General features: G+C 39.2%; 1 long non-coding RNA gene across 4 annotated transcripts in view; it reads left to right on the plus strand.

Moving 5' to 3' along the window:
- LOC125964859 (uncharacterized) overlaps positions 1-17979 on the plus strand; it is a 31376-nt gene that overhangs the window by 5258 nt on the left and 8139 nt on the right. Inside the window, exon 4 of one of the 4 annotated variants that reach the window (XR_007478135.1) lies at positions 5740-16288. The exons of 2 other annotated variants lie outside the window; for them this stretch is intronic. This is a non-coding gene — a long non-coding RNA (uncharacterized LOC125964859). Of the gene's footprint in view, positions 1-4643; positions 4827-5739; positions 16289-17979 lie in introns of those variants that run through there. One more of the 4 variants, XR_007478134.1, reaches the window with a different exon arrangement.

Here is a 17979-nt window from a genome sequence, read left to right on the forward strand (position 1 = left end):
TAGGTGGGAATTTTTAGAGGCCTGTGTCTTTGGTAGTTTACAAAGAATAGATCCAGTACAATGTGGAAAATGAAGGTATAACATAACGAATGCAGTACTAGCATACTGATTTTCTGATCTTTAAAGGCTGGGAGTCCAAGTGTATCATTTACAACTGACAAACCAAGTTATAGGATTTTTATTTAATTGTAAAATGATAAACACTAAGAAATAATAGAAAAGGCACTAAAATTGGGCATTAAAGGATGGTTAAGGACAGAGAAGAAACACTGATTTCATCATTGGTTCTATAATATGGAATTACTAGTTACTAAGTAAGTAGAAGATTAAAAACTACACAAGTTTATAATTATAAAAGTACCTACTAGAGCAAAAACACAATCTTCCTAATTTTTAGAAGAAAAATTAATAGAGCCATGAAAACAGAACTATTAACTAAAAAGACTTTTTTTTTTTTGCGGTACGCGGGCCTCTCACTGTTGTGGCCTCTCCTGTTGCAGAGCACAGGCTCCGGATGCGCAGGCTCAGCGGCCATGGCTCACGGGCTCAGCCACTCCGCAGCATGTGGGATCTTCCTGGACCGGGGCACGAACCCGTGTCCCTTGCATCGGCAGGCAGACTCCCAACCACTGCACCACCAGGGAAGCCCTAAAAAGACTTTTTTATAACATAACTGAACATGAACTAAAACAAATATATCTGCCACTCAACTTACTTAAAGGAGTTAAGTTACCTATTAAATAAGTGCTATCAGATTTTACCAAACAGTTATACCTAAAAAATAATGTAGAAAGTTTGAAATATAAAACAGTAAATTTAATAAGCCAATAAATGTACAAATAAATCAAGGTTCATTTACCTGGCTGCTAAAGTTCGCACTTAGGCAAAATAATATGAAATCAGAAAAAGGGCACTTGAGTGATGTTTTTTAAAGACGATTTTAAAAGGACAATAAATGGTTTGATTATCTGTGCATGAAATAAGTTATCAGGATCCATAAAACGACAATTGTAAGAGGTATAACATAAAAGATAAACATATTAGATATAGTAGATCTTAATATACCTTTCTGGTTTTATACCAGATACAGTGGAGAACAAATGAAGTTCTAGAATAAGGGTTGGCAAACTATAGTCCTTGAGCCAAATGCAACCTGACACTTCTTTTTCTAAATTAAATTTTTTGGAACTCAGCCACTCTAGTTCTTTTACATATTGTCAGCACTGTCTTCATACTACAGAGGTGTAGTTGACTAGTGACAAGGACCATATGGCTTGCAAAGCCTAAAATATTTATTATCTTGCCTTTTACCAAAAAGCGTTTGCCAGTCCGTACTCTAGAACAATGGTATTCAACAGAGGATGATTTTACCCACCATAGGACATTTAGCAATGTCTAGAGACATTTTTAGTTGTCACAACTAAGGGGAAGATACTACTTTTATCTCATGGAGAGGCTGGGGATGCTGCTAAACATCCTGTAATGCACAGGACAACCATCACCACCCCCACCACACATGGGCACAACCAAGAATTATCTTGTCCAAAATGTTAATAGTGACAAATATAAGAAACTCTGGCCTAGAATGCATACATAGCATATTTTATAAAGTGAATATAATACATATCTAGATATATCTTTCAAACTGTGTCCTCTGGAAATAAAGAATAAACCAGTGCTGATGGTATGTGTCGAAAATATAAAAGTACATTACAGCAACAAAAAACGTCAATAAATTCCTTGGAGTAGAAATTTCACAATTCAGTAAAACTAGAAATTGCAAATAATATGAACAAAACTAACATTCAGTAATTAAAAAAACCTTTAAAAATCTGTTTGTTCAGCTAAATGAGGAAAATTGTGGAGCAGGAAGCCCCAAGCTCATTTCTCCACAGAAATATTAAAAAAAAAAAAAAACCATGCAGGAAGCTTTCTGAACCAACTTTATCATAGCTGTGGAAAACAAAGTTTTGTAGCAACCAAGCCAATATCTGATTAAGAAAAAGCCATCTTAAAATTAATAGAAAAGTTTTGTAGCATTTTTACTCATTCCTTCCCTAACCCCTCCAGGGCATGATGGTAGTTTTGGTGTTGAAATGGTGGCAGCCTGGTTCCCAGTTCCTTCCCTTGAGCCAGGGAGCAGAGCAGACCTTATTTACAAGTTATTGTGTACATTTGTTTTAACCTGGGGGAATACAAGATACTTGTATATTTCATATAACTTGAAACTCAGGCAGAAAAGTGGTAGGCACTGCTATTAATAGTCACAAGATTCACAGATGCCTGGAGCAAGAGATTACAGGTGGAAACATATAATATGCCATTTAAGGTCTGGAGGAGAAGCTAGAGTGAGACTACATGAGAAATTAATACGTTCAAAAGCAGCTCACGTATACAAGGGACTTTAGAAAGCCACCTGCATACCCAGGCAAGATGCATGCTCAGAAAGCTCTAAGAAGACTTTAAGCTTTCACTTGAGTAGATCTCTAGGCTCAGAGCAAGCTTGACTAAGTGTTGAATGACTGCTCCAGCACAAAGCCAATTTGCAAAGCCTATGAGAGCTCTTGCCATTCAAGAAATCTGTGTTAAAACATTAGCTAAACATGAGCTAAGGGAACAGATTTAAGTGATGAAACACAGCAAAGAATAGTTTCTGCAAAAATAGGTGGAAAAGTCGCAAAACAAATGGAGTACTACAGTCTTCAACAATAAAAAAATAAACAGCAAACCCTGATGAAAGAGTTTATAATAGTCAAATGAACAGTTTTCAACAATAAAAAAATTACAGTGATACAGAGAAACAAGGAAGCATGACCCCTTCAAAGGAACTAAATAAATTGCTAGAAACGATCCTCAAGGAAGCCCAGGAACAAAGAATTTAAAACAACTGTCTTAAATATGCTCAAAGATCTAAAGGAAAGCATGGACAAACAACTTGAGGAAATCAGGAAAATTATGTAAGAACAAATGTGAATTAATAATAACAAATTATCAAAAGAAACCAAACAAATTATGGAGATGTAAAGTACTATAACTGAAATGAAAAATTCACTAGAGATACTCAACAGCAAATTTGAGCAAGCAGAAGAAAGAATCCATTATTCTGAAGATAGGATAATTGAAATCATCAACTCTGAGGAGTAGATAAGAGAAAAATGAAGAAAAGTGAATAGAGTCTAAGGGACTTGTGGAACACCATCAAGGGAACAATATGGTAGTCCCAGAAAAAGAGAGAAATGTACCGAAATATTATTTTAAGAAATAACAGCTTAAATTTTCCAAAATTTATTGAAATATATGAATCTACAAATTCAAGAAGGTGAACAAACTCCATGTTGGGTAAACTCAAAGAAACTCATCCTGAGACACATTATAATGAAACTAGCAAAAGACAAAGAGAATCTTCAAATCAGCTGGAGAGAAGCGGTTCATTTCATGTCACTCTCAGCCTATCAGTAGTGATGGTATTGGTTCAGAATGCCTGAGGCACTCACCTGGGCCCATACTACTTGTGTCAAGCTCCCACAGATATTTCCCTGACCAAATGCAGTGTTGCAGCGGGATTAACCCTTGTGATTCTTATTATGATTGCAAGATGCACCTCAGCAACAACTATCAGAGAAATTTGAAAAAACAAGCTTTATTACTCACACGTCCTGGAGGGTACACAACACACCTGAGAGCCACACAACATGGTCACAGATTGAGAGAATGGACCTGGGGTTCTGAATTTATTGGGGTCAAGTGTGGGTTACCTGGGGTTTCAAGATTCACTGTTTATTGGCAAATTTGAAACTCAAGACTGGGAATTTAGGCACAGGAAGGGAAAAACAAGGTCACTCAAGTGGTCAGTTATCTAGGTTACTCAGGGGTTTCTAAAAGGGGAACTTCATGGATGAATGAGGTCTGATTCCTCATCTAGTTTTTTAGATAATAGCTGGGTCATATAGCTGACAATATGCTTGTTTGAAATTGATGCCTTGGCAATCAAATCTTAATGTTAGGCAATAACATTACAATAAAAAAGGCTTAATGTCAGGAACTTACTACATATAAGTGATTCTCAATGAAATTATCAGGTGATTTCTAATCAGAAATCTTGGAGGCAAGAAGGCACTGGAATTATACATTTAAAGTGCTAAAAGAAAAAAATGGTCAACATAGAATTCTATACCCAGCAAAATGTTCATTTAATAAAGAGGGAGAAGTTAAGATATTCCCAGATAAAAACTGAGGGAGTTCATTACCAACACACATGCCCTACAAGAAGTGATAAAGGAACTCCTTCAGACTGAAATGAAAAAACGACAGATAGTAACTGGAATCCATATGAAGAAATAAGAACTCCATTAAAAGTAAGTATGTGTGGGCTTCCCTGGTGGCGCAGTGGTTGAGAGTCCACCTGCCGATGCAGGAGACGCGGATTCGTGACCCGGTCCGGGAAGATCCCACATGCCGCAGACTGGCTGGGTCCGTGAGCCATGGCCGCTGAGCCTGTGCGTCCGGAGCCTGTGCTCCACAACGGGAGAGGCCACAACAGTGAGAGGCCCGTGTACCGCACCAAAAAAAAAAAAAAAAAGTATGTGGGCAAATATATGAGCCAGTACTGTAACTTTGGTTTCTAACCTTTTCTTTTTCAACAGGTTCTGAAAGATGAATGGATAAAAAAAAATTAAAAGTCTTTGTTATTGTACATACAATCTATAAAGATGTAATTTGTGACACCAGTAACATAAAGGAGAGAGTTGGAGCTGTTTGGGAGTAGCATTTTTGTATGTGATTAAAGTTAAATTGGTATCAATTCAAATTAAATTGTTAGAACTTTAGGATATTATATGTAATATACTCATGGTAACCATAATAAAAATACCTATAAAGTAAGTATACACAAAATAAAATGAAAAGGGAATCAAAATGGGTCACGACAAAAACAAATGAAGGAAGTAATGGAAGAAATGAGGAACAAAAAAAGCTGTAAAACATACAGAAAGCAGATAGCAAAATAGCAGAGGTAAGTCCTTGCTTATCAGTAATTACTTTCAAAAATGGATTAAACTCTTTAATCAAAGGGTAGAGATTAGCAAAATGAATTTTTAAATGATCCAACTGTATGCTGTTTATAAAAGACTTATTTAGATCTAAAGACACAAATTTGTTGAGAGGGAAGGGATGGAAAAAGATATTCCCTGAAAATAGTAGCCAAAAGAGAATTGGGGTGGCTATACTAATATCAGACAAAATAGACTTTAGGTCAGAAACTGTTACAAGAGACAAAGAAGGGCATTATATTATTTTTTTTAGTTGATAATTTTCTTTCAATTGCACAGTATAAATTATTTTCCCTTATTAAAGTAATAACTGAATCCAAACAACCTAGCTTTCTAGAATTTCCATGAAAATTTCCAGATATTTCAGAGTAAATTTTAAACCTCACAGATATTGCTAACAATGATATTTTGGGATACAAAAACAATATGTCATCATTATTTTTCCTTAAAAGTTTTACTAGTTAGTGTGTTCACCATTCCACCTCCTCCCAAACACACACCATCATCATCTCTACCATCACCAGTAACAGATATTAAAAGCATGTTATATACACAGTATTGGCCAAATTTTCCCCAAGACATAATCCATTCTCAGATTATAAAATCTCTTGTTGCATTGAAACAAAGTAGAGATTGGGGGATCCAAGATGGTGGAGGAGTAGGAGGACGTGGAGTTCATCTCTCTCCACAGATGCATCAGGAATACATCCACAGATGCAACAATTCTCACAGAACACCAGCTGAACACCAGCAGAAGACCTGGGACACTGAAAAGGATTATAAAGATCCCTGCATAACTGGGTAGGACGAAAGAAAGAAGGGAGAAGGAGAAGAGGATGCAGGACGGGACAGGCACCCCAGAGTGGGGGAGTTGAAGCAGAGGAGAGATTCCTGCATCTGGGGAAGCCCCCCTCCAATGGAGAAATCGGTAGGGACAGAAGGGAAGCATTTAAGGCCGTTGGAGGAGGGTGAAGTGGCCAGTCTGTCACAGACAGGACAGAGTGAGAACTACACAGATGGCCTGGGCCACAGCCCTACTGTGCCACAGACTGGGGTGTGTGTTCACTGGTGTGCAAGGTGGCTGGGAGATGGAGCGTAGGGATTGGAGAGCAGGCCTGGGGCGAGGACTGCTGTTTGCTGCAGGGAGACGAACTGAGGGGACAGGAGGGAGAAAATCTGCAACAGGAAACGCCTATGGAGGAAGACCAGACTGCCGTGGAAGCAGGGCGCTACTGCTGAGTCACACGCAGGGGGTGGAGCCATTATTGTATCCTCTCTCTCCCCATATGCCAGGATCTGCTGATGGACAATAGAAAAAGTCCTCCTAGGGCTGCTCCTCACACACCTGCCACCAGGTGCAAAAAAAAAGGCCTTCACTAGGGCCATATTGCTTATACCCATGGCCGCCAGCTTCCCTGCACATTTGGCACTGCTGGGTCTCTCACAATCCAAGCAGCCATACCACCTCCATGCCCTGTCCTCACCAGGGCAGACACCAGTGCTCCAGGGCAGCCCTAGGAGCAGACCCTTCGTGGCCCACATGCAGAGGTGGGAATAAAACCAAAGCTGAACCCCAGGGGCAGGGTGACCAAGGAAGAGGATTGAAAATCTTCCTATCAGCTGCACAAGCTGAAGATTAAATCCCCACAATCAGCTAGGTAGACCTGCATCTGGAATATTTGAGTAGACAATGAGAACTCCCACAAAAGAAATGGTCAAGCTCTGGCAGCTGTGGACTTTGGGAGCAAGCAGACATGGGAGTTTGACCAGATCAGAGTCTGAGTGGTCCCCATAGGGCCCATGCCAGGTCCAGAGACCAGCCCAGAGGCAATGGAGGGCCCCTTGGGGAGGTGGAGGTGGGCTGTGGTGCACAGCGGGGGCAAGGACACTGACAGCTGAGACCCCAGGAAAACATTATTATTACTATTACTTTTATTATGTTTTGATTTGTTCTGTTCTTTCTCTTTTTTTTTTTCTGGTTCTTATTGTTTGTTTTCTTTTTAATTTACTCTTTTGGGATTTTCTTTTACTTTGCTTTTTGGTTGTTCTGTGTTCTTTTCCCATTTTGTTTTTTTTTTCTTCTTTTTCTTCAATATATTTTTTATATTTCTATTTCTACTTTGCTTTGCTGTTGGTCTGTGTTTTTTCCTCTTTTTTTTTTTTTTTTTTTTTTTTGGTGGTACGTGGGCCTCTCACTGTTGTGTCCTCTCCTGTTGCGGAGCACAGGCTCCAGACGTGCAGGCTCAGCAGCCATGGCTCACGGGCCCAGCCACTCCACGGCATGTGGGATCTTCCTGGACTGGGGCATGAACCCGTGTCCCCTGCATTGGCAGGCGGACTCTCAACCACTGCACCACCAGGGAAACCCCCTCTTTTTAAAAAATCATTTCTGTTGGTTAGTTTTGTTTCTTTGCTTTATTCTTCAGCTGGCGCTCTGCTCTGGTTTTGTTTTTTGTCTTTCTGTCTTAGTTTTGTTTTTAATTGTTTGATTTCGTTTTTGGATTCTTTTGTTTGTCTGGTTGTCCTCTTGCCTTTTGTTTTATTTTGTTCTGTTTTTGTTTCTTTTGTGTTTGTGCATGTTTCCTTGTTTCAGTTTCTGTTTGTTTGATTTTTCTTTTACTATTTGTCTGGGTTTTTTTTTTTTTTTTTTTGCGGTACGCGGGCCTCTCACTGTTGTGGCCTCTCCCGTTGCAGAGCACAAGCTCCGGACGCGCAGGCTCAGCAGCCATGGCTCACGGGCCCAGCAGCTCCGCGGCATGTGGGATCTTCCCGGACCGGGGGCACGAACCCGTGTCCCCTGCATCGGCAGGTGGACTCTCAACCACTGTGCCACCAGGGAAGCCCTTGTCTGGGGTTTTGTTTGTTGTTTTTTTTTTCTTAATCCCCTTTATTGCCATAATGAGTGACTTGAGGGGTCTTGGTTCTCCAACTGGAAGTCAGGCCTGAGCCTCTGGGAAGGGAGCGCTGAGTCCAGGATGCTGGACCACCAGAGAATTCCTGGCCCAAGGAAATATTAACCAGCAAGAGCTCCCGAGGAGACCTCTATCTGAATACAAGGCCTGGCTCCACCAAACTGCCTGCAGCTCCCAGCGCTGGACACCTCACAACAAACAACAAACAAAACAGGAACACAAACCCACCTAACAGCAGACAGGCTATCTAAAGTCATACTAAGGCCACAGGCAACCCAAAACACCACTGACAAGGTCCTGCCCATCAGAGGGAAAAGACTCAGCTCCACCCATCAGAACACAGGCACCAGTCCCTCTCATCAGGAAGGCTACACAAGCTACTGGACCAACCTCATTACCAGGGGCAGTGAACAGAAGCAAGAGGAACTACAACCCTGCAGCTTGGGGAAAGGAGACCACAAACACAGTAAATAAGAAAAAGTGAGAAGACAGAGAAATATCTTGCAGACAAAGGAGCAAGATAAAAACCCATAAGACCAAATAAATGAAGAGGAAAGAGGCAAACTACCTGAGAAAGAATTCAGAGTAATGGTAGTAAAGGTGATCCAAAATCTCAGAAATAGAATGGAGGCACAGATGGAGAAGATACAAGAAATGTTTAACAGGGATCTAGAAGAACTAAAGAACAGACAATCAGTGATGAACAACACAATAACTGAAATAGAAAATACACTAAAAGGAATCAATAGCAGAATAACTGAGGCAGAAGAACGGATAAGTGAGCTGGAAAATAGAGTGGTGGAAATAACTGCAGCAGAGCAAAATAAAGAAAAAAGAATGAAAAGAAATGAGGACATTCTCAGAGAGCTCTGGGACAACATTAAGTGCACCAACATTCGAATTACAAGGGTCCCAGAAGAATAAGAGGAAAAGAGAGGGTCTGAGAAAATATTTGAAGAGATTGTAGTTGAAAACTTCTCTAACATGGGAAAGGAAATAGCAGTTAAGTCCAGGAAACACAGAGAATCCCATACAGGATAAACTCAAGACATTGAGACACCTATTAACATATTAACAGCAAGACACATATTAATCAAACTAACCAAAATTAAACACAAAGAAAAATATTAAAAGCAACAAAGGAAAAGCAATAAATAAAATACAAAGGAATCCCCATAAGGTTAACAGCTGATCTTTCAGCTGAAGCTCTGTAGGCCAGAAGGCAGTGGCAGGATATATTTAAAGTGATGAAAGGGCAAAACCTACAACCAATATTACATTACCCAGCAAGGATCGCATTCAGATTTGACAGAGAAATCAAAAGCTTTACAGACAAGCAAAAGTTAATAGAATTCAGCACCACAAAACCAGCTTTACAACAAATGCTAAAGGAGCTTCTCTAGGCAGGAAACACAAGAGAAGGAAAAGACCTACAAAAACAAACCCAAAACAATTACAAAAATGGTAATAGGAACATGCGTATCAATAATCACCTTAAATGTAAATGAATTAAATACTCCAACCAAAAGACACAGACTGGCTGAATGGATACAAAAACAAAACCCATATATATGCTGTCTACAAGAGACCCACTTGAGACCTAAATAGACATTTCTCCAAAGAAGACATGCAGATGGCCAAGAAACACATGAAAAATGCTCAACATCACTAATCATTAGAGAAATGCAAATCACAACCACAATGAAGTATCACCTTACACTGGTCAGAATGGCTATCATCAAAAAATCTACCAGCAGTGAATGCTGGAGAGCGTGTGTAAAAAAGGGAACCCTCCTGCACTGTTGGTGGGAATGTAAATTGATATAGCCAGTATGGAGAGTAGTGTGGAGGTTACTTTAAAAACTAAAAATAGAACTACCATATGACCCAGCAATCCCACTACTGGGTATATACCCTGAGAAAACCATAATTCAAAAAGATACATGCACCCCATTGTTCATCGCAGCACTGTTTACAATAGCCAGGACATGGAAGCAACCAAAATGACCATCCACAGATGAATGGATAAACAAGATGTGGTACATATATGCAATGGAATATTACTCAGCCATAAAAAGGAATGAAATTGAGTCATCTGTAGTGATGTGGGTGGAGCTAGAGTCTGTCATACAGAGTGAAGTAAGTCAGAAAGAGTAAAACAAATACTGTATGTTAACACATATATATGGAATCTAGAAAAACAGTACTGATGAACCTAGAGCAGGGTAGGAACAGAGACACAGACGTAGAGAACAGAATTGTGGACATGAGGGGAAGGGGAGGGTGGGACGAATTGAGAGAGTAGTAGTAACATATGTACACTACCATGTGTAAAATAGATAGCTTGTGGGAAGCTGCGGTATAGCACAGGGAGATCAGCTTGGTACTCTGTGATGACCTAGAGGGGTGGGATGGGGAGGGTGGGAGGGAGGCTCATGAGGGAGGAGTTATAGGTATACATATAGCTGATTCACTTTGTTGTACAGCAGAAACTAATTCAACATTGTAAAGCAATTATAATCCAATAAAGATATTAAAAAATAAAGGTTAAAAGCATAATGGAGAAGAAAATGAAAAAGATTATATATATGTATAACTGAATCACTTTGCTGTACGTCAGAAATTAACATTGTAAATTAACTATACTTAAATAAAATTATTTTTTAAAGTAAAAAAAGTAGAATATGACACAAAGTAAAATTAAGTAGCATTTGCTTGTCTTGTGAACATTTGGAACAAACATGCTGTGTTTCTGGGAGGCACTTGTAGGAAACAACTAAGTCATTGTCTGGGAATAATTAAAAGACACATTAACGAGTTTATTGATATGGATAGGACAGATCCAATTGAGGTGATGGATTGTTTGCCATTATATTGTTGTATCCTCTTTAGCAGAAGAAGGAGAGATTACATAGAAATGTATCCATCTTGTGAAATTCTCCTTATAACAAGGAAAAGTGTGGTTTACCCTGTATCAGGTCCTTTGTGTGATAAAGTTTATTCCACAAGAAGGAATGTATCTAGTCTTACCAAGAGAAGGCAAGAAGGACATTATATTATTTAACAAAGGGTCAATTCACCAAAAAGATATAACAATTTTGTAAACAAATAACTGAACATCAGACCCCAAAACATCAATATATGAAGCAAACATTGACCCTAATCTCTGGTAGAAAACCCCAGAGATTACTGACATGTGCATGTCTGCACGTGCACACAGACACACACACATGCACACACAGCTAATTCAGGGAAGTTGCTAATAAACCAAGACAGTTGCAGGATCCAAATTAAGACACAAAAATCAGTTGCTTTTCTGTACACTAGAACAATGAATGATCCAAAAGGAAATTAAGAAAACAATTCCATTTACATAGCATCAGAAAATAAGTAGATAAAACACTTAGGAATAAATTTAACCAAGAAGGGAAAGATTTGTGCACTGAAAACTACAAAGCATTGCTGAAAGGAATTAAAGAAGACAAAAATAAATGGAAAGACATCTTATGTTAATGGACTGGAAGACCCAATATTATTAAGATGACAGTACTACTCAAAATGAAATACAGGTTCAATACAAACTCTATCAAAATCCCAGCAACATTTTTTGCAGAAATGGAAAGACTAATCCTAAAGTTAGTTTGGAATCTCATAGGACTCCAAATAGCCAAAACAATCTTAAAAAAAAAATTGGAGGACTCACACCTGATTTCAAAACTTACTACAAAGATAATAGTAATCTAAACACTGTGGTACTGACATAAGGACACATAGAGAACAGGATTGAGAGCCTAGAAATAAGTCCTCATTTATGTGGCCAATCTGTTTTTGACAAGGGAGCAAAAATCATTCAGTGGCGGGAAGGCAAGTCAACAAATGGTACTGGGAAACTGTATATCTACATGCAAAAGAATGAAGCTGGACCCTTATGCCACACACAAAAATAAACTCAAAATAGATTGAAGACCTACATGTAAGATCTAAAACCATAAAACTCTTGGAAGACAACACAGGGAAAAATCTTCATGACATTGGGTTTGGCAACTGGTTATGACAGCAAAAACACAGATGGTAAAAGGAAAAATATGAGGTAAATTGGACTTAATCAAAATTTAAAACTTTTGTGCATAATAGGACACTATCGACAGAGTGAAAAGGCAACTCACAGAATGGAGAAAATATTTGCAAATCACGTATCTAATAAGGGATTAATATCCAGATTATATACAGAACTTCTAAAGCTCAACAACAACAACGTAACCTGATTATAATATGAAAAAAGGACTTGAATAGTTATTTTCCAAAGAAGATGAACAAATAGAAAATAAGCACATAAGCTGGCAAGCACCATTGTGGAATCCTCCCTCTAGCTTATTAGCCCTAGAACCCAGCCCTACCCTGGCCCAACAGCCTGTAGATGCCATTGCTGGGAAACCTCAATGGTTTGAGGCAACTTGACTGGGCAAGGACGTGGACTCACATATTAGCAGACAGGCTGCCTTAAGAACCACTGAAGCCATGGCCCCCTCTGGACATGACCCTGCCGACCAGATGGCCCAGAACCCAACGCCACCGACCAGTGGGCAGGTACCAGCCCTAAAATCCCCTGGGCCCCAGCTCTGCCTTCCGGGGCCTGCTTTAGCCTCTGGACCAGCCTCGCCTACCACAGGGCAGATACCAGATGCAAGAAAACCAGAATCCTGCAGCCTGTGAACCCAGCCTGCCCATCAGCAGGCCAGACCCTGCCCTGACCCAGCTGGGCCCTGTCCTGCCAACTAGCAAGCCAACACAAGCTTTGGGACACCCAGAACCCTTACCCAACTGTGTCAGGAACCATTGCCCCCTCCACCACCAGTGATCTGGCATCAGCTCTGGGACTCTTGGGCCCTGCAACCAGACTCCAGGACCTGGCTTTGCCCACCAGTAGGCTGGCACTAACCCCGGGACCTGGCTTCACCAAGCAGTGGGTGGGCAACAGCCCCAGAGCCTTCTGGACCCTGATGCCACCCACCAGTGAGCCACACTAGCCCTGAGGTCCCCTGGGGTTCTGCAGTCAGGCCACCTCATGACCCAGTCCTGCAACCTGCAGCTGGCAGGCTTTTCACAAGGCAGGGCCTGGCAACCAACCAGACCGGGTGCAAACCAAGCCTAGCAGACCACCCAGATAGCCCACCATGATAGAAGGACCCACGCAGCCCTCATAAGGGGAACCCCTAGAGGATATAGCTTGGGTGACAATAGAGGAGTCTGATGTTGGGACCCATAAGACATCTCCTACAAAAGGCCACTTCTCCAACGTCAGAAAACATAAGCAATCTACCCGATAGATTAAAATATAAACAGTAACTTAGGCAAAATGAATCAACATAGGAATATATTCTAGACGAAGGAACAAGATAAAACCCTAGAAGAACTAAGTGAAGTGAAGATAGGCAATCTACCCAAGAAAGAATTCAGGGTAGTGATTGTAAAGATGATCAAATAACTTGAGAGAAAATGAAGTTAGAAAATTTTAACAAAAAATTAGAAAATATAAAGAACAACGAAACAGAGATGAAGAATAAAATAACTGAAAAGCAAAATACAGTAGAAGGAATCAACAGTACACTAAATGATACAGAGGAGTGGATCAGTGATCTGATAGATAAAGAAGTGGAAATCACTGATGCTGAACAGAGGGGAAAAAAATGAAAAGAAATGAGGACGGTTTAAGAGACCTCTGGGAAATATTAAAGGCACTAATATTTCCATTATAAGGGTCCCAGAAAGATAAGCAAGAGAGAAAGGGGCTGAGAACATATTTGAAGACAAAATAGCTGAAAACTTCCCTAACCTGTGGAAAAAAACAGACATCCAAGGTCAGGAAGCAGCCCCATACAGTATTAACCCAGAGAGGAACACACCATGACACATTGTAATTAAAATGGCAAAAGTTAAAGATAGAGAATGTTAAAAGCAACAAGGGAAAAGCAACAGATAATATAAAAGGGAACTCCCATAAGGCTATCAGCTGACTTCTCAGCAGAAACTCTGCAGGCCAGAAGGGAGTGGCATGATATTTTTAAAGTGATGAAAGGGAAAAACCTACAAGCAAGAATACTCTACCCAGCAAGGTTCTCATTCAGATTTTATGGAGAGATCAAAAGCTTTATAGATAAGCAAAAGCTAAAAGAGTTCAACACCAGCAAACCGGCTTTACAAGAAATGTGAAAGGAAATTCTGTTAGCAAAAAAGAAAAAGCCACAATCAGAAACATGAAAATTATGAGAGGAAAAAGCTCATCGTTAAAGGCAAACATACAGTAAAGGTAGGATATCATCCACACACAAAGCTAATAGGAAGGTTAAAAGACAAAAGTAGTAAAATCATCTATATCCATAAATAGCAGTTAAGGAACACACACACCAATTAGATATGAAATATGATATCAAAAACTAATCATGAGGGGAGGAGAGTAAAATGCAGGATTGTAAAATTGCATCTGAAGTTAAGAAATCAGCAACTAAAAACAATCATATGTATATACTTGCTATATAAAAACCTCTTGATAACCACAAACCAAAAATCTATAATAGATACACACACAGCAAAAGAAAGAGCAGGCTTCCCTGGTGGCGCAGTGGTTGAGAGTCCGCCTGCCGATGCAGGGGACGCGGGTTCGTGCCCCGGTCCGGGAAGATCCCACATGCCGCAGAGCGGCTGGGCCCATGAGCCATGGCCACTGAGCCTGCACGTCCGGAGCCTGTGCTCCACAACGGGAGAGGCCACAACAGTGAGAGGCCCGCATACCGCAAAAAATAAATAAATCGAAAAAGCAATCCAAACATAACATTAAAGAGAGTCACCAAATCACAAGAGGAGAGAACAAAAGAAGAAAGGAATGAAAAAAAAAACTACAAAAACAATTCACAAAATGGCAATAAGAATATACATATCAATAATTACTTTAAATGTAAATGGACTAAGTTCTCCAATCAAACTCCCTAACACCATACACGAAAATAAGTGCAAAATGGATTAAAGACCTAAATGTAAGGCCAGAAACTATCAAACTCTTAGAGGAAAACATAGGCAGAACACTCTATGACATAAATCACAGCAAGATCCTTTTTGACCCACCTTCTAGAGGAATGGAAATAAAACAAAAATAAACAAATGGGACCTAATGAAACTTCAAAGCTTTTGCACAGCAAAGGAAACCATAAACAAGACCAAAAGACAACCCTCAGAATGGGAGAAAATATTTGCAAATGAAGCAACTGACAAAGGATTAATCTCCAAAATATACAAGCAGCTCATGCAGCTCAATAACAAAAAAACAAACAACCCAATCCAAAACTGGGCAGAAGACCTAAATAGACATTTCTCCAAAGAAGATATACAGACTGCCAACAAACACATGAAAGAATGCTCAACATCACTAATCATTAGAGAAATGCAAATCAAAACTACAATGAGATATCATCTCACACCAGTCAGAATGGCCATCATGAAAAAATCTAGAAACAATAAATGCTGGAGAGGGTGTGGAGAAAAGGGAACTCTCTTGCACTGTTGGTGGGAATGTAAATTGATATAGCCACTGTGGAGAACAGTATGGAGGTTCCTTAAAAAACTACAAATAGAACTACCATATGACCCAGCAATCCCACTACTGGGCATATACCCTGAGAAAACCATAATTCAAAAAGAGTCATGTACCAAATGTTAATTGCAGCTCTATTTACAATAGCCCGGAGATGGAAACAACCTAAGTGTCCACCATCAGATGAATGGATAAAGAGGATGTGGCACATATATACAATGGAATATTACTCAGCCATAGAAAGAAATGAAATTGAGTTATTTGTAGTGAGGTGGATGGACCTAGAGTCTGTCATACAGAGTGAAGTAAGTCAGAAAGAGAAAGACAAATACCGTATGCTAACACATATATATGGAATTTAAGACAAAACAAATGTCATGAAGAACCTAGGGGTAAAACAGGAATAAAGACACAGACCTACTAGAGAATGGACTTGAGGATATGGGGAGGGGGAAGGGTAAGCTGTGACAAAGTGAGAGAGAGGCATGGACATATATACACTACCAAACGTAAGGTAGATAGCTAGTGGGAAGCAGCCGCATAGCACAGGGAGATCAGCTCGGTGCTTTGTGACTGCCTGGAGGGGTGGGATAGGGAGGGTGGGAGGGAGGGAGACGCAAGCGGGAAGAGATATGGGAACATACGTATATATATAACTGATTTATTTTGTTGTAAAGCAGAAACTAACACACCATTGTAAAGCAATTATACTCCAATAAAAATGTTTAAAAAAATAAATAAAAGATAAAAATAATTTAAAAACAAACAAACAAATAAAAAATTGTATAAAAATACAAAAGACACTGAATAGCCAAAGCAATCCTAAGAAAGAAAACAGAGCTGGAGGAATCAGGCTCCCTGGCTTCAGACTATACCACAAAGCTACAGTCATCAAGACAGTATGGTACTGGCACAAAAAACAGACATATAGATTAATTGAACAGGATAGAAAGCCCAGATATAAACCCATGCACCTATGGTCAATTAATCTATGACAAAGAAGTTAAGAGTATACAATGGAGAAAAGACAATCTCTTCAATAAGTGGTGCTGGGAAACCTGGACAGCTACATGTAAAAGAATGAACACCATGACAAAAATAAACTCAAAATGAATTAAAGATCTACATGTAAGACCAAATAGTATAAAACTGTTAGAGGAAAACATAGGCAGAATCCACTTTGATATAAATTGCAGCAATATATTTTTGGATATGTCTCGAGTAATGGAAATAAAAACAACAATAAACAAATGGGACCTAACCAAACTTATAAGCTTTTGCACAGCAAAGGAAACCATACACAAAATGAAAAGACCACCCACAGAATGGGAGAAATTATGTGCAAATGAAACAACTTACATGGATTTATCTCCAAAATATACAAACAGCTCATGCATCTCAATATCAAATAAACAAACAATCCAATCCAAAAATGGGCAGAAGATCTAAATAGACATTTCTCCAAAGAAATGGATGGCCAAAAAGCCCATGAAAATATGCTCAACTATGCTAATTATTAGAGAAATGCAAATCTAAACTACAGTGAGGTACCACTTCATACCAGTCAAAATGACCACCAAAATTCTATAAACAACAAATGCTGGTGGGGGTGTGGAGAAAAGGGAACCCTCCTACACTTTTGGTGGGAATGTAAATTTGTACAACCACTATGGAGAACAGTATGGCAGTTCCTTTGAAAACTAGAAATAGAACTGCTATATGATCCAGCAATCCCACTCCTGGTCATATATCCAGAAAAAAACATAATTCAAAAAGATACATGCACCCCAAGGTTTATTACAGCGCTGTTTACAGTAGCCAAGACATGGAAGCAACCTAAATGTCCATTGACAGAGGATTGGATAAGGAAGATGTGGTACATATATACAATTGAATATTACTCAGCCATAAAATAAAATGAAATCATGCCATTTGCAGCAACATGGATGGACCTAGGGATTATCATACTAAGTGAAGTAAGTCAGACAAATATTATATGATATCACTTATTGGTGGAATCTAAAAAGATGATACAAATGAACTTATTTACAAAATAGAAACAGACTCACAGACTTCAATAAAAAACTTATGGTTACCAAATGGGAAAGATGGAGGTGGAGGGGTAAATTAGGAGTTTGGGATTCACATATACATACTACCATATACGCACTACTACTATAAAATAGATAATCAACAAGGACCCGCTGTATGGAACAGGGATCTCTACTCAATATTTGGTAATATCCTTTATGGGAAAAGAATTGAAAAAAATGGCTATATATATATATATATATATATAACTGAATCACTTTGCTGTACACCTGAAACTAACACAACGTTGTAAATCAACTATACTCCAATATAAAATTTAAATTTAAAAAGTAACTACACTTATCTCCCTCACCTATAGAGTGAGTGTAATATATCCCCATCT

This window comes from Orcinus orca, chromosome 6 (assembly GCF_937001465.1).
Source record: "Orcinus orca chromosome 6, mOrcOrc1.1, whole genome shotgun sequence".
Lineage (NCBI taxonomy): Eukaryota > Metazoa > Chordata > Mammalia > Artiodactyla > Delphinidae > Orcinus > Orcinus orca.